Source organism: Hemicordylus capensis, chromosome 4 (assembly GCF_027244095.1).
Source record: "Hemicordylus capensis ecotype Gifberg chromosome 4, rHemCap1.1.pri, whole genome shotgun sequence".
Lineage (NCBI taxonomy): Eukaryota > Metazoa > Chordata > Lepidosauria > Squamata > Cordylidae > Hemicordylus > Hemicordylus capensis.
In genome coordinates, this window is record NC_069660.1 from 40,640,652 (window position 1) to 40,667,858 (window position 27,207).

General features: G+C 45.4%; 1 protein-coding gene and 1 long non-coding RNA gene across 16 annotated transcripts in view; both read left to right on the forward strand.

The window, feature by feature from the left end:
• PTPRT (protein tyrosine phosphatase receptor type T) overlaps positions 1-27,207 on the forward strand; it is a 938,880-nt gene that overhangs the window by 78,809 nt on the left and 832,864 nt on the right. The window lies entirely within an intron of this gene.
• Positions 9,460-15,798, forward strand: LOC128322518 (uncharacterized). The gene is made up of 3 exons (XR_008305748.1): positions 9,460-9,670; positions 10,827-11,259; positions 15,344-15,798. It is a non-coding gene; the product is annotated as an uncharacterized LOC128322518 (long non-coding RNA).

The following is a 27,207-nucleotide window of genomic DNA, read 5'->3' on the forward strand; positions in this document are numbered from 1 at the left end:
TCTGTTATTCATATGATTCTAATGATGGTGTTATGACATTGCACAGCAACGTATTAATAAGTTGGTTTTAATATCACCTTCATGTTATAAATATAGAAGATCAAAGTTGTTAGTGCTCTAGGAACAATGGCCCACATGTTCCACAGCATTAGGAGGACAGAGCTAGAGCTCAGCTGAACATGCATGGTGGGAGAAGCAATATTTGCTGTGCTCAGAGGTGTAACTAGGGAAAACGGCGCCCGGGGCAAGCATTGAAATGGCGCCCCCCGCGCCCCCAACATACTACATTATACTTAGGTTTTTCCTCACAAGTGCCCGCTGCCGCCGCCAAGCCAGGCCACTGACTGGCCACCAGGCGCCAGCAAAGCAATGGGGGGGGGGGCATGGGCGGCGCGGAAGGGACCGCTCATGGGGGAGGGGGCGCCGACGCGCTCCCTTGACTGCTGCAGCGCTGCTGCACTGAGCAGGAAACATTTGTATTAACAAAAAAAATTAAAAAAATTAAAAAAAAAATTTTTTGTTATGGCGGCGCCCCCCATGTGACCAAAAAAGATGGCGCCCGGGGCACGTGCCCCCCTGCCCCCCCTATAGTTACGCCTCTGGCTGTGCTCTCTTCTTTCCAGAATAGCTTTTGGCCTTTAGAAATGTCTCTGAGAACTGCAGGCCCTCAGGAACATATTTCTGGAAGCCAAAAAGTATTTTTGGAGGGAGAGTAGTAAAAATAGTTTCCTTTGCTGCATGTGCTCAGTTTCAGGACAAAGCCTTTTTCTGAGCTCTGAAGCTGTGTCTCTGTGAGGGCACAGCTCTTTCTCCACCCTCCTAATGCCCCATTCTGGGTTTTTTTTCCTGTTCTAATGATGAAAGGAGGTGTAATTGATAGTATGTTGCTGTTTGTATATCACCATCAATGGACATGGTACTTAAACATTAAAAGTGTGGATATGGTGAGTGTTGAGGAGGGATTGAAGGTTTTGAGAAAGATGACAGCTTGCAGATATTTTCAGAGGCTGTTCTGGGCATAATGGGTAGCAAGGGAGAGCAACCAGAGTTCTTTGAGGAGGTAGGAAACCTTTTGGATGCCTGAGCAGAGGTGCAGAGAGTAGGGATGTGCACCAAACTGAGTTTGTGGTTCGGTTCTAATTAGAACTGAACTTGAACCAGCTCTACCAGTTCTGGTTCTAAACTGTTAGAACTGGCCCATGGTTTGGTTCTAATTAGAACCCCCCTAGAACCGGTTCCAAAAGTTCTTCATAGGGATCAATGGGGCTCAAACTGGCCCATTATTCCCTATGGATAGCACACAGGGGCACAAAAGTGAGGTGTGTGGTAGACCCCCATGGGTACCAACTACCACCCAAGCCCCTTAGCAATCAGTCAAAAGGGTGGTTTTTAATTATTTCAAGTATGTTTTTAAAATTTTATTATTTCTCCCATAGGGAGTAAAGGGGATTGGATTCTTTGATGTCACATAGATTCTACATAATGGATTGCTATATGGAATTTTTGGGCCATCAGAGAATTCAACACTCGGCACCCATGGGGGCCTATCACACCCCTCTAGGTGTGCCACCAGCTCAAAACACCCAATGCAAAGTCACAAAAACCACCAAAGTAACAAAACGAAAACTTCAAAAACACCACAAACCTAGTTTCAGAGACACCACAAACCACGTACAAACCTAACTACAAAACTCAAATCTCATCTGTCCAAGACAAGAAGGCACATTCCAAACAAACAAGAAGTAACCATAGAAAACTGAAAGCCCACTGGAGCAAGCCACAAATCAAAGAAGCAGACACCACAAATACCTGCAAACCACAATTCTTCTAATACCACCAAGTAACACAAACTACAGAAAAAGCAAGCCAAGCATTTAAAAAGCATCATTTAAAAACAAGAAAGCAATTCTTTAAAATAACATTTTAGACATTTTAAGATGTTTAGGACTGGAAAGATCCAGGTTCAGATCCCCATTCAGCCATAAAACTAACTGGGTGACTCGAGGCCAGTCACATATCTCTCAGCCCAACCTACCTCACAGGGTTGTTATGAGGATAAGCATAACCATGTACACCACTCTGGACTCCTTGGCGGAAGAGTGGGATATAAATGTAAAAATGAAATAAAAATAAATAAGCAATTAATTAAGCACACTATATTACAAGCAGCCAGAAAAGAAAACACTTAAATATTGTTTAAATTAAAAAAGGGGCCCCACACAGAGTAGGCAATAGTGATTTCAAATAGGAAGCAATTAATTAAGCACACTACATTACAGCCAGCCAGGAAATAAAATAGTAAAATATTGTTTTAAAAAAAATTACAAAATTGTGCGAGTGGAGTGGCGGGGGGTGGGGAGCAGGAGTCATTCAAACCCCTCTGGATACCACCCCAACCAAGGGAAGGTTGCCTTACCAATTTCCAAAGCAGTAGCAGCAGGAGTATTTTTCCTGTCAGCAGCAGAGAGACACAAGCAGCACTAGTGACACAGTGCCAAAGCGACTCAAAGGGACAGACACATCTGGCCAATTGGGGGATCTGCAGCACAGCCAATTGCTTTAAGTGACTAATAAATTTTTTTTTAGTTCCTCCAGATATTAAAATGGTTTTTAGCTTGCTTCTCTTATATCATTATTTTAATTCTTTTTTTTAAAAGGGAGGGAGGAAAGACTAGCACATGCTTGCCAGAAGCTGGAACCCCACTGCTTCCACACAGGTGGCTTGCTGGAGGGAGCGTTGTGTGCTTGAGCTGTGCCAGGGGGGCTTTAAGTGTCAGCGGCCACCGGGCCAGTAAGAACCTTGATCTACTTTTAAAGGTGCCCTCTCGCCACTGCCACCCAGCCACCTTTTAGAAGACTTTTAAAGGATTCCTCACCCCTTTGCTTGTAAAAGGGAATCCTCACCTTCCTGTCTTTCCTGCTGCTGCTGCCGCTGCTCTTGCAGGCTGCTGCCACTCGCATAAGGCATGGCAAAAGATGGGAGCTGGGGTAAGGGGTGGAGAAGCAAGTCAGGGGCCACCAACAGGCAGGCCTGTAACCAGCCTCAAAATTTTGGAGCAGCAGATTGCAGAAGTCAGGAGAGGCAGGTTATAAAATGGTGAATGAAAACAGTCAGTGAGGCTGGGGAGGAAATAGATGTTTTGGTGTGGCACGTACACACCATGCCACCAGCTGGCTATGGACCTGCCAACAGGGTCTGTGCGGGCTCTCAGCAGCCCACAGGCCAAACAATGAAGAACACTGATACATGGTAACTATTGCATCCACCCCACTCCACCCAGTTTTCTCCCCACCCCAAACTTGCCAAAAGGTCCAAAACCTCCCCCTTTCATTACCGATTTCTACTGCTTATCAGGAGATTTAGGACAGATAAAAGATTATGGCCACTAGCCTAGATGGCTTTTCACAGTGAACAAAACTATTGATGGCTGCTTGTCTTGATGGCTGTCCATCAAACATACGTAAGAGTCCTGCTGAAATGTGTCCAAGGCCTATAGTCCAGCATCCTGTTCCACACAGTGGCCCACCAGATGCTTCCGAGAGACTCACAAAGAACATACAGCCCTTTCTGGCATTTCCCCACTACAACTGGTGTTCAGTGGTTTACTACGTCTGAATCAGGGCTAGTAGCAATTTACTTGTCCTCCTTAAATTTGTCTAATTCGCTCTTTAAAGCCATCTAAGCTAGCAACCACCCCTAAATCCAGATAAGACGGAGGTACTTATTGTGTGGGGTCAGAACTCTATAGACAATTTTGATCTACCTATTCTAGATGGGGGTCACACTTCCCCAAAAGGAACAGGTTCGCAGTCTGGGAGTACTTCACACCTCTCCCTGGTTTCTCAGGTTGATGCAGTGGCTAGGGGTGCTTTCTATCAGCTTCAGCTGATACGCCAGCTGCACCCGTTTCTCGAGATCAATGACCTCAAAACAGTGCTACATCTGTTGGTAACCTCCAGACTTGACTTCTGTAATGCGCTCTACATGGGGCTGCCTTTGTATGTAGTCTGGAAACATCAGTTGGTTCAGAATGCTGCAGCCAGGTTGGTCTCTGGGTCATCTCGGAGAGACCATGTTACTCCTTTACTGATGGAGTTACACTGGCTGCCGATAGGTTTCCGGACAAAATAGAAAGTTCTGGTCATAACTTATAAAGCCCTAAATGGCTTAGGCCCTGGGTATCTAAGAGAGCGTCTTCTTCACTACGAGCCCCACTGCCCATTAAGGTCATCTAAGAGGTGCGTCTCCAGTTACCGCCAACTCGTTTGGTGGCTACACAGAGATGGGCCTTCTTGGTTGCTGCCCCGAGATTGTGGAATGCGCTCCCTGCTGAGATACGATCCTCCCCATCTCTGGCAATTTTCAAAAAACACCTGAAAACCCATCTTTTTGCCCAAGCTTTCTCAGCTTCCTAAAAAAAAAATAATAATTGGGTTTTAATCTCTGGTTTCTTTTTAAATTGTTAAATTGTTTTAAAGTTTTTGTATATGTTTTAAACTGGTATTATGCTATTGTTAACAGAGATGAAAGTTTGGGGCAGTGTACAAATTTGATTAAATAAATAAATCTTGTGGTAGCAAATTCCATAGGATGGTTATGTGTTGTATGAAGACATACTTTCTTCTGTCCATACTGTGTTTCTTGTTAGTCAAGTACACTGGATAAACTCTGGTTCTAGTGTTGTGTGAATTGCAGAAAAACTTCACTCTCTATTAGGGGTGTGCACCGGACCGCGGACCTGCGGCTCGGCACTGGGGTGGGGGGGTCCATTAAGGGCGGGGGGGGGGCTTTACTCACCCCTCCCGCGCTTTGCTGCTTCGGCGCCATAATTACTTTAAAAAATGCGCCGCAGTATCATTTGCCGCTCCGGGGCTCCTTCTTGACTGCAAAATCGGGCGGCAGGATACTTCCCTGCCGCCCCCAAAGCCCCCTCAAGCCATTTGAGCGCTTTAAATCTCGCCCGGACCGAGTGCTAAAGCGCTCGGGCGGGCGGCGGGGAGATGTCCGTCCATCCGCCCGCCCCCTTCCCTGCCTTCTGCGAAGTGCAGGGAGCCTTCTGCGCGCGCGTGCTTCTGCGCGCGCGCGCGCAGAAGGCTCCCTGCACTTCGCAGAAGGCAGGGAAGGGGGCGGGCAGACGGACGGACATCTCCCCGCCACCTGCCCGAGCGCTTTAGCACTCGGTCCGGGCGAGATTTAAAGCGCTCAAATGGCTTGAGGGGGCTTTGGGGGCGGCAGGGAAGTATCCTGCCGCCCGATTTTGCAGTCAAGAAGGAGCCCCGGAGCGGCAAATGATACTGCGGCGCATTTTTTAAAGTAATTATGGCGCCGAAGCAGCAAAGCGCGGGAGGGGTGAGTAAAGCCCCCCCCGCCCTTAATGGACCCCCCCACCCTAACCCTCCCGAACTAAAACCACCCCTTGTCCGGACCGGTTCGGAGGCCAGTAGAATGGCCTCCGAACCGATCCGTGCACACTACTACTCTCTATATAATGCACAATTTTATATGTCTCAAGCGCATTCCCCCTTTGTCACCTATTCCCTAAACTAAAAAGCCCCAAATGTTGTAGCCTTTCTTCATAAGGTGCCCCAGTCCCTTGATTACTTAGTTTGTCCTCTTTTGCACCTTTCCTAGTTCTATAGTATCCTTCTTGGGATGTGATGACCAGAACTGTACACAATATTTCAAATGTAGCTGCAATCTAGATTAGTATAATAGCACTATAAGATTAGCAGTTTGAGTTTTCCCTAGCATAGAATTTGCCTCCTTCACAGCTGCCACATACTGGGCCAATATTTTCATTGAGCTGTTTACCACAAGCCTCAGATTTCTTCTGGTTAATCATTGCCACCTTAACTCCATCTGCACATATGTGAAGTTAGGGTTTGGGGTTTTTTGCCCCACAATGCATCACTTGGATCAAATGAAATCCTTTTTCAGGGATCAGCCACCTGACCTGGGGGGCTCACTGGCCAGGCATGAGAGGGAAAGGCCATGGGGACACCCTCAGGCAACTCCACACTTGCTTGCTTGAACCACATTCACCATTTTATTGCCCATTTCCCCCCGTTTGGAGAGGCAAATAAGATGGGGACGGTGTGAAAAATAGGGTGGTAGCAGAAGTAGAACAGGCTGTGTGTGTGTGTGTGTGTGTGTGTGTGGACAGGGGGCATATATGCAGAATTTGTTGTACCAATAACCATACGTAGAGCACTATAAAGCATTAAACGCAATAGTAAAATGAAGCTGTCCAAACAATTGTAATGGGCACATTCTCTGTTCTCAGTTTTCTAAAGTGTGTTGTTTTTGCTTGTGCTAATGCACACTTGATCACTCACGCAAACAGGTGAAGTAAATAAAATGCAGTGCACACATAGCAAGCATTGAATCTTGTCACTGGTTGTGTATTGACGAGCCAATTGCCTGGAAATTATTAAAGCATTTAAAGATACGTTGATGGAAGCAACCAAGTTGTGGAAAAGTTTTATAATCTCAAAAATCCTTTTAACAGGAAAGTAAATTAGATACTGGGCTTGATGCTGCTCTTATTTAAAGTCAGTGAGAGATTTACAGTTGTTCTCAAAAGAAAGTAGGAAGAGGCCAGTTGATGATACACTGCAGCAGTAATGAATTACACAAAATGGACAAGGGCCATCTCTTACATCTAATAACATGCACATTTATTGCCTGCAGGGAAGGATTTTGAACTGGCAACAAGCACACTCGATCTAATAGAGCAGAACGGCAGAGTCAGAGCTGTGAATAATTTATGGACAAAATAAAATATTCCAAATGCAAAATTGGTTTCAATCCTATGCACATTTACTTTGGAGTAAGTTGTATTGAAGTAAATGATACGGGCTTCCAATTAAAAGTTTGGGATCAAAGTGGAGGATCACTATCATTATGTGTATTTGAATGCATGCTAAGTACAACTTTCAGATATTCAGGGGTGAAACGGCACTGTAAAGCAAGGTTGCCTGACACATTTGGAGTTGAATAAATTGGTGGTTGGAATCCATCAGCCAATCAGTTGGTGGAGGTGCAGAGGAAGGGGAACACAGCTGGCTAGTTAACAGGTGTAATGTGCAGAGAGTGAAGGGTAAGGCTACAGGGGAGCCAGCAAACTCTTCTTGTGGTTGTGGGAGGTATACCGGGTTTTTAGGTCAGAGCAGGTTTGTGCCAAGGAGAAGGCAGATGTGCCCTGAGGGATAATCTTGGTTCCTCGGGAGGAGAAAGGTTGAAGGATGGAGCCACTAGGATTAAAAGAAGGATGGCTGAAGCTCCTTCTCTGCAGTCTGAAGCACAAGGGGGATGGCATGAAAAGGAAGCTGGAAGTCTATGAATTCCACACAGTGGCGGACTAAGCCTTTTGCCGTCCATAGGCAGCCAAGGATTTGCCGTCCCCACTGCCACAGAGAGGGTAGGGGTGGCGAGAGGGAAGCCCCCTTTTCCTTTTTAAAAATACTGCTGCTGCAGCAGGATAGGGGGCAGCGAAGGCCACACAGCGGCAGCTGTGGAGATGAGAGGAATGCCCCCCCTTTTACATTGCAATGCCGCTGCCTGAATGGTGGGATGGGGAAGCAGCGGCTGCACCGGGAAGGGCTGTGGTGTCTGGTACGGGGAGGGAGTTCCCCCGTTGACCTCGAAGCAGCATCTGCTGTGCGGAGGAACGGAGAGGGAGAGCTCCTTCCAGCTCCCTCCCTCCCAAATGAGTGAAGCCCCCATTGCAGCCCATTTTGGACATCCAAACCCCATGAGTGCGATGGGGCGTGCACCCATGGGGGGGGGAGGGGAGCTGGAAGCAGCTATCCCTTGCTTCTCCTTTGAGCAGTGGCAGCAGATGCTGCTCTAAGGTAAATGAGGGAACTTACCCCCGACAACAGACACCACAACCCTTCCCACTGCAGCTGCCGCCACCCCATTCTGCTGCACAGGCAGCGGTGTTTTAATGTAAAGGGGGAGACTTTCCTTTTGTCGCCAGCTCAGTACAGCTGCTGCCATCCCGCGGCTGTGACATGTTTTTTTTTGGGGGGGGGGAGGGAGCTGCTGCAACAGGATACGGCTCAGAAATTTCATCTTGACCAGACTTGGCTGCATGCTGTTGACACGGAGGTTGACGAATATTGCTTTTCAGCAGTGAGTAGAAAGCTGGTGACATGATTTATAGTGCAAGCCGAGAGCTCCCAGCTGGCAGGAATTCAAGGCTTATCAGCCCTCTGCAAGAGGCGTTTGCTCCTCCTAATAGTCTCTAATTGCGTCCTGCGTCTCGTAATACGCCGCTGTTTTGGAGTCAGTGGGGGGTTGATTACATAGCTCCTCTTCGGATTGGTTCTTCATGATTTCTGCTGTCTCAGGTTGTTGTGCCTGCTCTGAATCATTAGTTGGATCTACCACAGCCGTTTCATGAACACTGACAGCTGGGCTCTGCCCCTCAGACACTCCTGAATCGGCTGGAAAGTTGACAGCTTCCCCTTCCTCCTCGCTGTTGGAGATCGAGGGCGTGACACAAAGTTACAAAATATTGCACATGCTTTTTGCAACTTTCTAGACATTAAATTAAATTAGATTAAATTATTAATTAATTAATTAATACCCTGCCCAAACTTACATCTCTGGGCGGCTAACAACAATTCAAACACATATAAAAGTTAAAACAATACAATAATTTAAAAACCATAAAATTAACCAACAGTATTTTTTAATTAAAAACCTGAGAGGGCTTGGTCATCTTCAGTCAAAGAGTTAGTTTTTAAAGCAAAGTGCTTATTAGCAGTTCCTGTGAATACAGTGCTGTATGTTCTGGCCACCAAGGCCATTAGTCACTTGACTAGTGACTGGTCCACTTGATGGACTCATGCCTTGCATTCATCTTTGCAGGTATCTCCATGGAGGAGTGGGGGAAACTCTTGTATGAGACTCTGGAAAGCTACTGCCAGTTAGTAGAGATGGTACTGAACTAGATGGACCAGTGATCTGACTTGATATAAGGAACCTTTTAATATTTATATATGTTGATATCCCATATTTAGCACAGAGGTACATAAGAACAGCCCTTCTGGATCAGGCCCAAGGCCCATCTAGTCCAGCATCATGTTTCGCACAGTGGCCCACCAGATGCCACTGGAAGCCACAGGCAGTTGAGGGCATGCCCTCTCTCCTGCTGTTACTCCCGTGCAACTGGTACTCAGAGGCGGCCCACAGCCCTCCAACTACTAGTAGCCAATGACAGACCTCTCCTCCATGAAGTTATCCAAACCCCTTGGATTTTTACAAGTTCTAGTATCAGGCGCGTAACAATGATAGGGCAAGGGGAGACAGTTGTCTGGGGGCCCCACTGCCTGGAGGGGCCCCCCAGAGGCACCTCACGTGACTCCCCATTGCCCCCTGCCCAGTCCCAAGGCTCCTCAGCCACTTGCCCTGTTCGCCGTCTCTCCAGCTTCTTCTCCTGGCCAGCAATCGAGCAGCAGACACGCTGCAAAGAGCTCCTTTTCTCCCACCTCTCAGCTGATCGGCGGGTGGGCGGGGCTTCCACGGAGGTCTGGTGTAGGCCTCTGTGAAGCCTGAACTCCAGTAGGGCCCAAGCCAGCCAGGAAGGAGGAGGCAGCCAGAGTGTTCTCTGCAGCAGAAGACCCCTTGCTGCCCTGCTTAACCCAGACCAGCATTTGCCAGGTAGAGTGTGAACTCCTTTTTGTGGTTACCTTTCCCACACACCCCCACACCCGGATATATAGGGATCTGCTTGCCATAGGGCTTTGATATGGGGGGGAGGGACTGAGAAGTCTCTGAATATTTATTTTTAAACGGCTTGGAAAATTTGCTGGCTTAAAAAAAACTATCTAAAAAGTCCTATAAGTGGCTTGTTTCATGGCAGAAAATTACAAAAACTTCTGGAAAAAACAGTATTATATTTATTTTATTCATTCATTTATAAATGCACTTATGTTCAAGTTGTTTTGCAACCCAGAAGGTCTGAGTGAGAACTGTGAAGCATGTCTTCTGCTTTTATTTTATTTTATTTTTCTTGTGTGTGAACTGCTCCCCAATAACTTGCAGGGACTTCAGGGTCAATCTGGCCAACATGTGAATGCAGCACCTCCATTCCAGAGGAGATGTGTCTTAAAGGGCTTTAAAAGCCTCCTGTGAAAAATCTCCTGGAATCGAACTTGACTGAATTTGTTCAGAATTCTAAGAAGACAAACATAGGCTCACCCTGCATGGCTGAAAGTCTCCTTTGCTAATCTGCAGCGAGGGGCCCATTTTAATCATTCATCTTTCTAGTGTGTTCTAGGCATTAAAAGTAAAACAAATGTATAGTACTCAATGTAGATCACTATATATTGTGACGTGTGCGTGTGTGTATTCAGTGAAATGTATTTCCAGGCAGCATACTTATTTTGGAATATCAGACTTAAATCCTTGGGGGCCTGGGGTGTGCGGAGGCCCTGGACTTTGAGTGGGGGGGCCCCATTTTAAAATCTTGTCTCTGGGCCCACTCCAACCTTGCTACGCCCCTGTCTAGTATATAGTATGTGTGAAAATTTGCATGTGCACACAGTGAGAGCTAAGAAAGTTAATTGTTCTTTTTAACTGGCATTTGACATTAAAATGAATTTGAAAACTATATCCTAATTCTACTTTTCACATTAATATTTTTGTTAGTGCTATGTATTATGCACATAGTTTTGTTATGTTTGAAATATTGTCTGTGAACTATTTTGTATCATAATGTTTTTAGAACAGCATATTACAAATTTTAATATAAGAAGAATGCATCAAGCAAAACAGTTTACCAAAGCAATATCTTGTTTTCTGTCTTTGATTATAGGCTGGGGCCTGATTTAACATTTCTACAAAAGAGCACTTAATTTTTTATGCCAGAGAGGACATGACAGTTAGGTAGTGATTTTAAATGAAACGAGACAGCAAGTGTGTATCAAACAAATTCCCACCTTGACATCAAGAAGTAACACAAGGTGTTATGAAAGCAACTTGAGGGAAGTATAAAAACAATATGAAAGTAAAAAATGGCAAGTGGAAGCACTGCTTAAGTGAGGAAGAGAGTTAGACGGCAGGAATATAACTTTAAAAAATAATGTTCTGACTGTGCCCTGACACACTGAAAGCAATGCATTCTTAGTTCTAACTGGAAGGAGGCAAGCCCACCAACTGGACCTTCTTTGCACGGCAGGTTTGGAAACAGCTTTTTATCTGAGAATTCTTCAGACCCTAGGATGATGAAAGAGGCGATGGCAAGCCAGGTATATTTGTTTGCTTGCTCTACAATTTAACTTTGAAGGTCTGCTAGGTCTAGAAGACTTCACTCTCTGCATTCTTCTCTAGCATAAAATCAAAGGTGAAAGGAACTGAAAGCTAGCTCGTCAGTCCCTTGCCCAACAGCATGAACAACCCACACTCCTCCATCAACCTCATGCTGTCAAGACCATATGGAAAAGCACAATATTGTAGCCATCTTCAGGCAAATGTGTAAGTGTGTAGAGCAATAACATATGGCAGGCAGTGGGACTGTGCCTTCTAGCCATGCCCCCACACTGATGCACAAGCTAGCTATGCCCCCACATGTCCTCATCTTCAGTGCAGGTCTGCAAAGGCAAGCATTAAACATGGGTAAATGTTCTCCACATGATTTAGAGCATGGCAGGAGAGCTGGTTTTGTGGTAGCAAGCATGAATTGTCCCCTTTGCTAAGCAGGGTCCACCCTGGTTTGCATTGCAATGGGAGACTGTATGTGAACACTGTAAGATATTCCTTGGGAGGGGGGCTTAGTTAACCGGTGCCCTCCCATCTTCCCTTTAATGTGTTGATTCTCCATGCGGAGTATAATATAGGATGTTAGAGCTGGAAGGGACCTTGGAGATCTTCTATTCCAATCAGTGTAGGAAATCTGCTGCAGCATCCTTGACAGATCATGGATGTTGATTCAAACAGCCTAGCCTCTCTTTGAAAACCTCCATCAAAGGAGAGCCCACCACTGCACAGGGCACTGTTGAGGAGCTCTTCCATTTAAGGACATGTCTAGTGTAAACCTGCTTCCTTATAATTCCAGCCCGCTGGCTCTAGTCTTGGCCTCAGGAGCATCAGAGAAGTCCACTCTTGCTTCTCTGTGACAACCTTTCAGATATTTGAAGAAGGCTTATCATATCTGCCATTAGTTTTCTCTTCTCCAGACTAAATGTCTGCATAAGGCTAGTGGCTCCAGTTTATTAAAGCAAGAGAATCAAATATTATATAGGAAATGGCTGTTGCTTTTCCTCTTGGTTGTCCAATAAGCTTCTGCTTACTGCTGCATTGTCCCCCTTGCTACGCAGGGTCTATCCTGGTTTACATTTGAATGGGAGATTACATGTGAACACTGTAAGATATTCCCCTTAGGGGATGGGGTTACTCTGGGAAGAGCATTTGCATGCAGAAGGTTCCAAGTTCCCTCACTGGCATCTCCAAGAGGGCTGAGAGAGACTCCTGCCTGCAACCTTGGAGAGGCTGCTGCCAGTCTGTGTAGACAATACTGAGCTAGATGGACCAGTAGCCTGACTCGGTATAAGATAGCTTCCTATGACCCGAAATGCAGTCAATCTCTGCATCTAAAGAAACCCTTCCAATGAACCATCCGTACAGAAAATTGTTAGAAGCAGCTGCACTCAGCCTAATATTTTGTCTCTAGTAATGCCACTTGTGGTTCTTGAGTTGATTAGTTTGCTTTCCTAAAAGTTTCAATACCACATATGCAAATGTGCACATGTTTTTCTACTGAAGGAAAGGAAACACATGCCCTGGGGCTCATGGGATTACATTAAGATCTTGTAGCTGCACAGATATAACCATGGGGACTGCAAATGCTTCACCTGTGTTGTACAGGAATATTTATTAACTGGCAATTATGCTGTACTTTTCTACCGCTATTTTCCTGTAAGAAATGAACCACATTACATTAGTTGTTCTCTACCCATATAGCAAGTAATCATGGAGAGTGCTATGGCCAGTTTTGGTAAAGAAAGGTGCCAATGTTTATAAAAACTGAAAATCTGACTCATAACACCCTTTCTGCATTAGCGAGCATATGAGAACGGCATTAACTTTGCATTGAAGATTATCAGTTAATTTCTTCCTGCTTCATGCTTAAATATGCAAAGCTGCTAAAAGACTATTTTTGCTTTAACTATCCCTGGGCACTTTTGTGTCCTAATTTATTCCACATTTCCAATTAGGCCACAAGTAGCTGAAAAAGTTGCATTTATTTTCTCCTCTTTGTTTAGATGTAAAATTGAATCTGCTCAAAAGCCTCCAATTGTTGCATAGTAAAAACTGGAGTTTTGAGAGAGGATCCCATTCTTTTAGTTATTTTGAAAGGCAAGAGTGTGAAACCATGATTTAGGAAGAAGCACTGTTTTATGGTAAAGAATTCGAGAGCAGGCCTCACATCGAATTCCACTGTTGAGTATCAATAGTCAAGATGGGCTGCAGGAATCATGGTTTGTGGTGTTGCATTGGTATCACGGGCAGACCTAGACCATTGTGTTGTCACAGTAGCACAGGACACCTGCCACTTACTGATTTCACAAAGCTATTCCATGCTACGTCAAAGGTACACAATAGCATTGTAGTTCAAAATTCCTGTAGACTTACCAGCTACATGGCATGGACTTAGGCACTTAATTTCTGGTTATAAGCAGTGAGAAATAGCTGCTTGTTGCATTTGCATAGCTCACGTCAGAAGATGAACATTAAAGAGTTTTATAGGCTGCTAGGGCTTGTGACTGTCACCTCTGTGTAGCTGGTACCTTTGTTCATCATTGTTGCTAAGGGCCAGGTGTGCTGTTCCTTCTAAGGTATGTACCTGCATACTAAATTTAACCCACCTGCACAGCTTTTTCAAGCAGCCACTCAGCTGCCACTGCCGACTGCAAAGTTGTGACTCCTTCTGCCCACTGCCATTCCCCCCCATCACTGCTGCTAGTTTCCTTGCCACCAGCGTTGCTACTTTCCCGAACTCCCGCCGCCCCCTTTTCTCCGCTGCTGGCCAGGCAGGCGCAGAGTGAGCAGCCCGAGAGACCTGAGAAGTCCCTGAGCTGAGCGAGGCAACGGTAGCCCACTCATCCCTGCCCGGTTCCTTCTGTACTCCAGTGGTGCACATCCGGCTGGCACTGCTACTCTAGTCCTGTCAAGCCCCTTTTCTTTGTGCTGTGGTGGGTAGTGGAAGGAGAAGCTCATGGAAAGGAAGCGTATCGAGGCGGAGAAATGCATCGGAACCACCCTGGAGGCCTCCACGAGGCCCAGAAGCGCTGCCCAACCAGACGACCAAGGATGAGCGTCTCCCCTTCTCCTGCCCCCAGGTTGTCATATGAGCTCCTGACACACTCACGCTTCCTCTCTGGAGCTGGAGGGAAGCCCTTTAGTTGAGCGCAGCATCTAAGGGAACAGTGACTTCTCCAAAATAAGTACTCCATCTAAGGGCACAGTGACCTCTCTGAAATAAGTCCTCCTCAGCGTAGGAAGCTGCCTATACCAAGCCAAACCATCGGACCTCCTAGCTCAGAACTGCCCATACTGACTGGCATCAGCCCTCCAGGGTTTCAGACTGGAATCTTTCTTGCCTGGCACCGTCTGCGTGCAAAGTATGCCCTCTACCCCTGCTAACTGGGCAAAGAGGCACCTTTTACCGTGGTGATTCTCTTTATTTAGCAGTGGGAGAGTAACTGGCCCTATCCACCCCCAGCACAGTACCTCCAGTGACTGTTGCTGGTGTCTGTCTTATGTTTTGTTTTAGAATGTGAGCGCTTTGGGGACAGGGAGCTATCTTATTTATTTATTCTCTGTGCAAACCACCCTGAGCCATTTTTGGAAGGGCGGTATAGAAATTGAAATAATAATAATAATACCATAGCTAGGACTTTCCCCTGAGGTTCTTAGCATAGAGAGTGTTCAAGCCTCCCTTATTTCAGGTGTTGGAGGTCCAAAATAGCAAGAACAGTCTTTGACATCTATATGTGGGGAATTTAATGTGGTCAAGATAGACTACCTCAGCAATGCAATGGTTGCAACAGCTTTGTCATGTAGCTCTTTATTATTTTCAGACATGAGTCTTTCTCAGCCCTGGAAATGCTAGTGGTTGAACCTGGGACCTTCTGCAGGAATGTGCTCTACCACTAAACTGAAGCCTGTCCCTAGGATCCTTCACATCTATATATAGAGTGTTCAAAGGTCCAAGATAACAATAGCCTTTAACATCTATACACGAAGAATTCAAAGTGTTTTTAAGTACATTACCTCAGCAATACTTATGACAATCCTGTAAAGTAGGTCAGTATTATTATTCCTCTATTGCAGTTGGGGACCCGGTTAAGAGAGCGTTTGCCTGAGGCTACCTGGTGAGTTAATGGCTGAGCTAACATTTGAGCATGGGACCTCCTAGTTCAGGCCTGTTTTGAACAGGACATTGCATTATACTTATTTATAAATTGCATTTTTATCTTGCTCTTCCTCCAAGATGCTCTGGGGAACATATGTGGATCATGCATTATTCTTTAAACTTCCTTGTTAAAGAAATGCTGTCATGTATGTATGTATGTTTCTTAACTACTGTTATGACTGGTCAGTGATGCTGTATCATAACTATACTTACTATGTAGTAAGTCCTATTGAACTTAACTGTAAACTAACTTGCATAGAATTTGTTCTGGAAGTGTGTTACTATTCTGGCAACCTTTTCTTTCTTTCTTTGTTCCCATTGTAGATAGTAGAGATTTGCAAACTGATTTGAGCTTGAAATAAAACACCCTTAAAATCTATTTATTTATTTTATTTATTTAACATATTTGTATACTGCCCCAAATGCAAGTCTCTTAAAGGGCCTGTTCTGAGCTCAATCTGAAACAGCCGCGTTTCGACTCTAAACATTTCAAAACCAATCACCATATCAAGATGCTACTTTCAGAAAAGCTCACACGGAATAAATTTTGGTTTTATGGAATTTTAAGAGCTCAGCTTCAACCCCAAAGCTAGCATACTTAATTTGGCACTATAAAGGTATAAATCCAATTTCACGAAAAGAATACATATTATTTTATATTATAATTTTATAAATAGAATATAATTGTGAAATGCACATATTTCCTTCCATATTCTCTCTCTCTCTCTCTTGGCACATAATAATGCAAATGTACACACACTGCCTTGATACTGCTGCCCAGAACCAACCTCATTCTGCTCACTGATGAAAAAAAAAATCACTACTTTAAGAGGTGTGTCTGCTAAGTTAGCAGGGGTGTATCACTTGGCAGTTGGAAAGTTAGCAGTTAGGTTCCAGCTGAGTTAGCAGTTGGAAAGGCTGAGACGTTGAGAACATGTGAGCTGGTTGCTATTGATGCAGTGTGTGTTGTTCTGTCAGAGAAGGTACACAGCCTAGGCATCATCCTGATTCCATTGCTGCTGTTGCAAAAGTAGATAGCAACATTGGCATGGAGTGCTTCTTAGAATTTGGTTTTAAGTTTGTTTTTAACAGGATACCAACTGTGATCTTCATGATGTAGTAACAAGCCAAGAATTTATGCATATTAATAATATTGTTGGGCCTAGGGGGTCCAACTGGAGCCTAGCTTCAAGTGTCCCCCAAATAGATAGACTTAAGGCCTGTGTCTATGCCAGATATTCCTACCAGAGACTCTTTGGTTAGGGGCATGACTGGAAATTGGGTGAACCAGTCACCTAGAGAAAAGGGGGAAATTACTAGACATACTCTTCTTTAGATAATTGCGAAAAGTGCCTTGAACAATATCTTACATTGCTTGACAAAATTTGTTATTCTACTGTAATGCTGAAAGTACTTTTTTATCTTTCTGTCTGGAACTGTCTGAATATTGTTGTGCTATAGTGAAAATTGCTTGCTAAACAATATTGAAATGCATGGTAGGGGGAAAATACTGACCACTTAACCATGATCCAGTGCCCTGCTGTGGTACCTGGTACCTCCCCCTTTTGTTATTTCTCTGACACTCCTCTCTGTCTTTACTCAGACAGAGGCACTGAGTTGCCTGTGCAAGTTATTTACATGTTTCTTCAGAGATGGAATTGTATTGAAAAGAGCCCCAGGTAGGTGGTGAGGGGAACAACCAGGAGTGCATATGCCGAGTCTAAGATAAAAGGGGGGAGGTACCACATCAGGACACTAGATCATGGTTAAGTGGTCAGTATTTTCCCCCTACCATGTTTCAGTATTGTTTACAGTACCTGGTTGGCAGGCATGGAAAAATCCATCTGAAAGCTATAGGGGCAGATTTAAGAATCTGAATCCTATGAGAAAGGTCGTCTTTAGGAAATATGGCAGAGCAGTAAGGAAAACAACCCATCCTGACTGATTGTCTAACTCTTGATTATTGATAGAGGTCAGTTCCCATTGGCAGGGCTCCTCAACTTCACCCCTCCTGCAGATGTTGGCCTATAACTCCCATATTCCCTGGCTATTGACCACTGTGGGTGGGGATTATGGGAGTTGTAGTCCAAAAACAGCTGGGGGGGGCCTATGTTGAACAGGCCTGCCATAGAGAGAGCTTGTTTGGCATGACAAGGCATGTGAGTTAAGTCTCCCATGACAACATCATCTGGTCCAGCTCCGAGATGCTGGTTTCCTACTCGGTGCCAACCTGAGTGACTCGAACTGGAATTTTGTGCCTGACTACCAAGCCTAGATGGGTAATTATGTAGCTCCTTTGTCTTTCCTGGAGATTCTCCACTTGAAATCCTCCCCTCTTCCCCCAGGCACTGATAACAGCCACTGTCTGTCGTGTTTGTTCCCTTGTCTTCTCTCTGTTTCCGTGCTGCTACACACACACACACACACACACACACACACACACACACACACACACACCCTTCCTCTCTGAGTTTGTCTGTGGTGTCTTCTTCCCTCCCCTTCTCAGCAGAGACTGTGTTTTTGTTTGATCAATTTATTGAGATTAGAAAACAAACCACATGCATGCAACATTAGAAAGGTAGTATTGTGCTTTGAACTTGATTACTAAGTATTACTAAAACATTGTATGTAGTATAGCCCAAACATTCCAGTTATGTTTCTGTTCTTGTTGGTGGTCCTATTTTCCTCCACCCTTTGGATGTCTGCCCCTGCATAGACAGGACCTTGGAACCTTCTAGAGCTGTAAGCTATGTGCTTTTTGGCGATAGCCCCACCCCCTTGGTGACATACACTTATAGCCCCTCACAGATTACGTCCCTCAGTCCAACCACCATGATAGTGACTTTGGGAGACCTTCTGCCCAACTTCGTGTGAGATGAGCTGTCAATAAATAAATAAATGAACCTCTTTCCTTTTCTCTTTAATTTAGTTTTGGTTTATTCTATCTTTCTGTCTTCTCACTTTTTTCAGTCATTCTCATTTTAAGTCTTAAATAAAGACTTTTTCAGAATGAAAAAAGTGCCCCCCCCATCGCTGCTCAAGGTTTTTCTCTTCTGAGACCAGTGTGTGGCTGCTTGAGTCTCTTTTGAGAGCTGTCTTACTTTCTCGGCACTTCAGTCAGGCCAGCTCTGGTATGCTGTGCTCTCAGGTATCCAAGCAGGGGCCAAACCACTCGGGTGCTTGCTACTCTACTGTGTCATACCTGCTGTTCCCAGAAAAGCCAGAACTGTGCACAATGTCCCGCTTAACAATAGCACAATAACTTCAGCCACTTGCAACAGCTGTTGTTACCTGTGCTCTACCTCCCAGCTCAGCTCACCACAACACAAAGCTGCTTGTAAATGCAACAGGACCCCCTAACAATCTGTGATGGGGAAGGAGCACGAGAGCTGTAGGCCTTAAAGAGATGGGCTCCGTTGGTGATTCTACCTGGATGCTGCCAATGGGGCAAGTCTTTGTCCTCCCATCTGCTTCATTTTGGTGTGTGGGAAATCCTGCTTGTTTTTTCAACTGCCTAATAAAGCCAGTTAACTTGGCATTGCCAAGGACCAAAGCTCCCCTCTGCCAAGGAACAGAGGGGGAAGGGGACTTGACTTTTGTTGCAAGCCGCCATTAAGTTCTTCCAGAGCTGCTTCAGAAACTCCATTGTAAAAAGATACATTTTCTATTCTGAGAACAGAAAGAAGAATTGGTTTTGGTCACTAAGCCTGTCTTGGCCCTCGGATATCACCCTGCTGTGCATTAGTTCAAGTTCACAACTCATTCATTATTGCTTAGTCTTCAGTTTGCACTCTAACTCCAGGAAATGAGTGAACCATTGGAATGCTTGAAAGGCCCTCATTGCTGATTCACCTCCACTGGCCAAAGTTACAGATGAATTAATTATAAGCCATGGTGATGGGGGGAAAAAAATTAGATACCAAGGATAAATTCCAAGAGCAGGGACAAAACTTGCAAAAGAAAAAGGTAGCATTCCCTTTTAAAAATACCAGTTTTTCCCCTTGATGTCTAGAAGTGTTATGCCAAATTTGAATAAACTCCCTTGCCGCTGACTGTGTTGGAACACTTGAAATGTAATAATGCATTGGGATTAGTGTTTCAAGCAAAACATGGAGGACTGCAATCTCCAATTGAGTTCTAAGAATATTCCACAGCATTTCACAGGGTTAGCTCATTGGTGGTTGGTATATTTCCCAGTACTGGAAAGTAAATAAAATAATGGAGCTTTCATACAAAGGAGTTCAGTCCTTTCCACATGCTGTTTCCCATTAGGTCTCCATGTTAATCTTCCTTCAAGAACCATCATTCCATCAATATGCTTGGTTAGACACTGACACTATTCACACAAGCAGCCCAACCCAGGCTAGGGCAGTCTGGCCTGGGCTGCTCATGTGGAGCGCCAGGATCGCTCCTGATCCCTGCACTTCTGCCCCCTCTAGCATGACTTTTAACCCTGGCCCTTAACCAGGGTTAGAGGGTGCAAGCGTGACCTCACCGCAGGTTCAGGATCGTCTATGTGCTCTGGCTGCATGCCAGAAGACAGAATCAGATGCCTAGACTGCCTGACTCATGGAGGAATCCACCAATGCACTGCACTCATCATGCGGTGCATTATGGGATTCCTGGAGGCCAGCTGCCAGGGAAAGTGCGGATCATGTGGGTGTGTGACGGTGCACCGAAAAGCACTCAGTGAGTGCTCTGAGGAGCACACTTTGTTCATCTGGGAGGAAGGGAGGTTCAATCCTGCTTTCCCCCCACCCCCTTTATGGTCATGAGAATGACCAGATTAAGTTGTTGTGCTGTATAAGTTTGTGGCTGGGGGAAATGGGGTAAAACATCATTTAATAATAAAAAACATTCCTGCTTCACAGAGATATATACAGTATATGTGTTTCACAGTTCTTAAAATTTTAAACATGTGAAGGTTTTCTTTCAAGTTCACTTGTAACCGTTGACAATCATGGAGGTCCTCCATTTGAAGCTTTTTTTAAAAAAACCTACTTTCTGGTAGGCATGAAGCCACCTAATGGTGCAGTGGATAATCAAATGACTTGATTATCAAGCCAGAGGTTGCTGGTTCAAATCTCTGCTGGTATGTTTTCCAGGCTTTGGGAAACACCTATATTGGGCAGCAGCGATATAGCAAGATGCTGAAAGGGATCATCTCATACTGCATGGGAGGAGGCAATGGTAAACCCCTTCTGTATTATACCAAACAACCACAGGGCTCTGGTCATCAGAAGTAGAAAATTACTCAATGGCACACTTTCCCTCTACCAGTAGGCTTATGAGATCACCCAGCATTCTCTGTGTGTGTGTCTGTCTGTGTGTCCCCCGCCATCAACTTTGCTACACCTATACCAATATGAACCACATTGGGTACAATTGTAGGGAAACATAGGGACACCTCAATGGCGTAGTTTGTGATGATGTTATCCATCCCGATCCAAGAAGATAGACTCGTAAACTTTTGTGGTGCAAGTGAGCTAACTTGTGAACTGCCTAACCAATTTGCAACAAATTTTCTACAGCTGTAGGGACATGTAGGGATGCCAAAATGGCATGGTATGTGATAATGTCATTCACTCCCATTCAAGATGGCGGCTGCATGAATATCTGAGGAGCAAGTGAGCTAATTTGTGAACTGCCTAACCAATTTAAACCAAATTAGGTACAGCTGCAGTGAATGACACACAAGGACAACTCAATGGCATAGTTTGTAATGATGTCATCCACACCGATTCAAGATGACGGATGCATAAACTTTTGAAGTCTAAGTGAGCTAACTTATGAACTGCTTAATCTATTTGAACCACATTTGCTACAGCTGTAGGGACACATAGGGATGCCCCAATGGTGTAGTTTGTGATGATGTCACCCACCCCAATCAAAGATAGTGGATACATAAACTTTTGAGGTGCAAGTGCACTAACCTGAGGACTATCCAACCGATTTGAACCAAATTTGGCACAGCTGTAGTGAGTGACACACAGGGACACCTCAATGGTGCAGTTTGGAATGATGACATCCACCCCCATCCAAGATGGTGGACACACGAACATTTGAGGTGCAAGAGATCTAACTTGTGGACCTCTATTTGCACCAAATTTAGTCCAGATGTAGAGACAGTGAAAGGAAAGTAGGCCAATTAGTTCTTACTAGAACAACTTTAAAAAACGACAAACATCAGTTTGGAGATTCTGTGACATTGATGACTCTGAGATAATTCCACTTGAGTTAGAAAACACCTGTGCTATTCTTATAGGATCACCATAACAGGAAGTCAAATAACAGATGCTTACCTTCTTTAAAAGTAATAATGATACACGGTGGGAAGCTCTTACATCAGGATTCTTCCTTTGACACTGCAGACACCAATATTGTGACTGCACTTGTCTGTGATGCATACACTGGGATGGGACAAATGCACAGCACAGTTTTTTCATCTCAGCCATGTGTTGGTAGTGATGTCACCAAGACTTGTGTTTCCTTAGCTTGGAATACAAACCTAATAATCCTTCTTCCCAATCCAAGATGAGAATCTCATAGATTTGATTAGAATCTCATAGGACTTGGGCTATAATACAAATTGGAGGAAAAACTATCTTGGTGCAGACATCCCACTTACCTGGCTGTGGCTGCTTTGACAGCAGCAGGGAAGTCTCTGTCTCTGTCTCTGTCTCTGTCTCTGTCTCTGTCTCTGTCTCTGTCTCTCTCTCTCTCTCTCTCTCTCTCTCTCTCTCTCTCTCTCTCTCTCCTTTCCTGGTGTCAGGAACACTATGAGTATAATTACATTTGCCAGAGTACCTAGCGCTTAAGACACGGTTGAAGCAGATCTTGAAGACCCAAGGAAGGGTGGGGAGACCTCCTTTCCTGCTGCCCAGAACAGTTAGGCAAGAACAAGGGAAAGACAAGCCACAGAAGCTGATGGTGATGGTGGTGCTTAAGGAGAAGGGAACAGTTCTTCAGTGTGCTGCCAGTGGTGATGTTAGTAGCATTCTGAGGCCCAAAATTGGCTAGTAATTGGGCTCAGGAATAACTAAGCTATTCAATGTCTTTTCAGAAAGCAGTTTGGCTAGACCAGGCCTTGACCAAATTTATTTGGATCTAGGAATTAGCCCAAAATTTAGGAGTCAGGGAATGGAACCTTGGTGACACTACCAAATTTATTGATTAACGTTATGGAGGGAGAGGGTAAATTGTCTTCTCCTTACCCCCTTGAAAAGTAACACGCTTAGAACATAAACAGGGCTACCTGGGAACAATAAAAATTGTATTAAATAACGTTGCCTCTGAATATCTTAGTCTAGGCACCATGGCTAGATTTCTGGATGCCATGGCTCCTTAGTGCCTGGGATTTATCAAGCCCTGGGCTAGACTGAGCCCAGTTACGAATGAAATGTTGGCTGAGGCTGAGACTTGTTATTCTGCTTGGTGCCTTTCTGATACACTATCAGCTTATTGGCAGATTTGTGCTTATGTCAAAACCTCTGTGTCTAGGAGAAATCTGGCTACAAAGGCATTTCAAATTCAGCAGCTAGTTGCAACAGTTCTAGGAGCTGTTCTTAGAACAACTTAGTATTTAGTTGGCCCATGCAAAAGCAGTGGCTAAATGCCATCTCCTGCTATTGCTGTGCCGTTGTTCTAAGCAGCTAGGAAAGAGGAATTACAACCCTATCTAATACTGCAGCTTCCGAAGGAGACAAGCAGCTTACCACCATAGTGAATGTGCCTCTGGCTGTCTAGGATATTGTGAGACATTTTAGTTCCCTGTGGATCATGTGCTGTATTCAATCATAGAATTCATTACTGCCAGGTAGTGTTTACCATACAGAGTACTTGCCTGGTGATTATAATGTATCGGTCTTAAGCACAGTGTGTAATTAATAATGGTAACTGAGTTAGACATCTGCAGGTTGTGATCACATGACTTGATTTTTAAAGGTGCTCAGTTCCTGCTGCTTTTTTATGGCAAGGGTGCACAGTGGTATCGCCTAGACCATGGATTCTCAATGTTGGGTCCCCAGGTGTTATTGGACTTCAACTCCCACAATCCCCAGCTCCAATGTCCTTTGGTTGGGAATTATGGGAGTTGAAGTCCATTAACATCTGGGGACCCAATGTTGAGAATCCCTGGCCTAGATGCCTACTTCCAACTCAGTCCTCTAGCACTAAACTATAAGAACTTAACTAGATTCCTGCTGAATCAATCAAAAGGCTTATGTTTTGTCCCATGTCCTGCTTCTCACAGTAGCTAAAAAGATGTCTCTGGGAAGCCCAGAAGCAGGGCATGAAGACAACTTCCCTGACCCACTGTTGCACCCCAATAACTGGTCATATAGGTAGTTACCTTATACCTAGTCAGACCACCATCCATCTAGCTCACATTATCTATGCTGACCACCAGCAGCCCTCCAGGGTTTCTAATGGTTGTTTTTCCAACACTGTAGGGGGTCATCCTGCAGAATGAGTTGTGAACCCAACATGCTCCTTGCAGACAGTACTAGAACTAAAGTAAAACTAAGCTAGCTTCCATTGTTCATGAGGTGCCAAATCCTAGTATTGGTCTAGTCTTGCTTTGAGCTGAAGGACTGCAAAAGAGCTCCATAGATATTTTGTCCCCCCCCCCCCAGGCTAGCTTTACTTCTTTCTTCTACTCCATTCTCCCTCTCTGTGTGGCCCAGTCAGAAGGGAGAGGCAGGGCAGTGTTCAAGGAGCTTCCCTCCAGACCCAAAGGCCCTGTGGCAAACCCAAAGGTCTCTCCCTTGTGGCATGGGTCTGCGTCTTCTGGCACAGCGGAGCAGCCAAACACTAGCCACAGAAAGACCTCCACAAAGGCCAAGCATAGCTCTGACCAACCACTGAAGCCAAAAAGAACACAAAGCCAGTGGTTCATTGTTCAGGCTGTCTGTGCTCAGTGCCAGCCCTGCTTCTTACCTGTGGCCACTGAAGAACACGAGGCAGGTCTTGCACACAGTGCTTCCTTTTGCAGCGCCATTGCTGCTGATTTTGCATTTCCACCTTGGTCTGGGGCAGGAAGAACCAGCATTGTCACACTTTCCTCCCAAAGCCAAGCCACTCACTCCTTGTGATGCCATTGCTGAGGCTCTCACACCACTGCCTCGTTCTACTGAGGGGGGGGGGGGACCAGCATTGCTGTGCTTTCTCCCCCCAAAGCCCAGCCGCCAACCGCTCTGGTGGGTCTTCCAGCAGGCAGATCCCCAGATCATGCCCTAGTTCCAGACTCTTCAGTGGATCCACAACCACAGCCGCCTGCACCACCAACATTTCCGGCAGACGTTCCTGCAGCCACTCCTGTGTCAGATACTGCGAGTACTGCACCTCTGCTCCCTCCAAGGCCACGAAACCCCTTCCTGAAGATGTGGCTGATGGACCTCATAACCAGGAAGTGCTTTTCACACTGCACCCCTCCACAGTTACTTCCTACTGTACCTTCTGCCACACAGCCTCAGCCTAGGTACCCTAGGAGCCTGTCCCGTCCTCTTTTTTCATCTTCCTGAGAGGGGGTGCTTCATACCCAGACAAACGAGTACCAGACACAAAAGAGAGGCCTCTTGGTAATCTTCCTCTGAAGATATGGCACCTACTTTAAGAGAATGGCCCCACATCCAAAGCTGCCCCATCTTCTAGAATAACCACTTTTGCCTGTACCAGCTCATAGCTATACCCATCATCACTGGTTAGCCCACAAACAGAGCATGAAAGCAATAGTGTTGGCCCACATACTGAGGCAGTATATCTCTGTGTTCTTGATATTAGGGACAAATCCCTAATATCAAGACTACAGAGATATACTGCCTCAGTATGTGGAAGTCTGAATGTGGAATAGCCCTCATAGGCTTTTCCTCAGGGATAGAGGGGTTGCTGGCGAGTATCAGGTACAAAGGTAGACCTCTTGGTCATCTTCCTCTGAAGATACGGCACCTACTCCCAAGAGAATGGCCCTGCATCCAAGCTGCCCTGTCCTCTAGACAGAGCAGCTCTGCCTGTGCCAGCTTCTACCACCCCGGCATTACTGCCACTGCCTTCTTGGCCTGCGCATCCACCCTTGCCTGCCAATCCCACAGTCCCTCTATCTGACTCAGATTCCACTTATTTGGGCACTGTGGCCCTTGGTCACTTTCACAATTCAGACAAAGAGGAGGGTGAGTTACCTGATGAGGAAATGACACCCGAGCCCCCATTTCTTTTTGCCTTTTCACATCCTTGGATTTCAGAATTCTCCTTGCTACAGTTAAGCATGCTAATAATGAGGTATTTCCTGCAGAGAACTCACACACCAGCTCTGCCCTGGATCAGAATATCTTTCCATCTTCATCTGTTCCTTTGGCTACGATACCTTTCCCTCTACTTTTCTGTAATGTAATGATGGCTGAATGCAGTACGCTGGTTTCCGCTAAGTCAGTGGGTGTATATCCAAAGGAGTTGTACTGTTCCACAGGATTTTATGTCCCTCATAGCTGTCCCCTGGTGGACACATTGGTGGCCCAGCTGGTTTTGGGTGCAATCCTGAATAAGGAAGGGCAAGAGCAATTTAAAATCCCAGACAACAAAAGATTTGATTTCCTCCTTCAAATGTCTTGTGACACTTCGGCCACAGTAATAACAGCAGTGGCCACAAATTCCATCTTCATCAGGGTCTCTATTCTTTGGGTGAAAAAATTAGTCCAACTCATTCCTCCAGAGAATGCTAGGCTGTGCCAAGGCATCAATAAATTGGCCAAAGCCACAGCCCTTATAACAGATTCCAGTCTGGATTGCATTCAGCATGCTTCCAGAGCTATGATATCAGGCATGGCTGAAACACTGGAACGTGGACTTGTGATCCAATTGAATCTCTCCTCTACCCACTTCCCTGGGACTAAGCTTTTTGGGAATTCCCTGGAGCCTATCCTAATTAAAACCAGGGATAAGAAGGAGGCCATGCATTCTGGAAGTAAGGATTTTCACAAACTGCTTCAAACTAATCCTCCCTCCTTTCATTCCTCTAGAACAGCCTGCTCAACTTAGGCCCCCCCCGCTGTTTTTGGACTATAGCTCCCATAATCCCCAGGAACAGTGGCCAATAGTCAGGGGTTATGGGAACTGTAGGCCAACAGCTGCAGGCAGGCCAAAGTTGAGCAGTCCTGCTCTAGAACATTCACAGGTACAGCTGGAAACCAATGCAGAGACAATCAGGCACCCAACTACAGACCTAACTGGTGTAGTCAGTGGCATCGGTGAAACAGAGGACCTGTCAGGCCCCAGACCTCATGTCCCTTTGCTCCCCCACCCCCCAACCGATCCAAAAACAATGACTCGGCTGCAGTCAGGGCCTTTTCACCCCAGAGTGGTGCTCTACCACATGTGACTACTGGGTTCTTTCCACCATTTCAAAGGGGGTACTCTCTTGACCTCTCCTCCACCCCACCTCCAATGAGTTCATCATCTCCCCCAAGTCAAGGAATAAAAAAAAAATCTTCTGATGAGTCAGGCTATTCTTCATCTGTCCCAGATTCATGCTATAAAGCCCGTTCCCTTGACTGATTTATCTTGAGACATCTACTCCTTTTTTCTAGTGCTGAAACGAGATGGCACTTGGAGAACTGTCCTGGATATCAAGCATCTGAACCACTACATAACCAAGAGAAAATTCCACATTGAATCCCTATGAACCAACAAAGAAGTGGCCAGAGCCAATGACTTCATAGCCTCCATAGATCTTTCTGAGGCATATCTTCACGTTCCTATTCTCCCAGCTCATCAGAAGTTCCTTGGATTC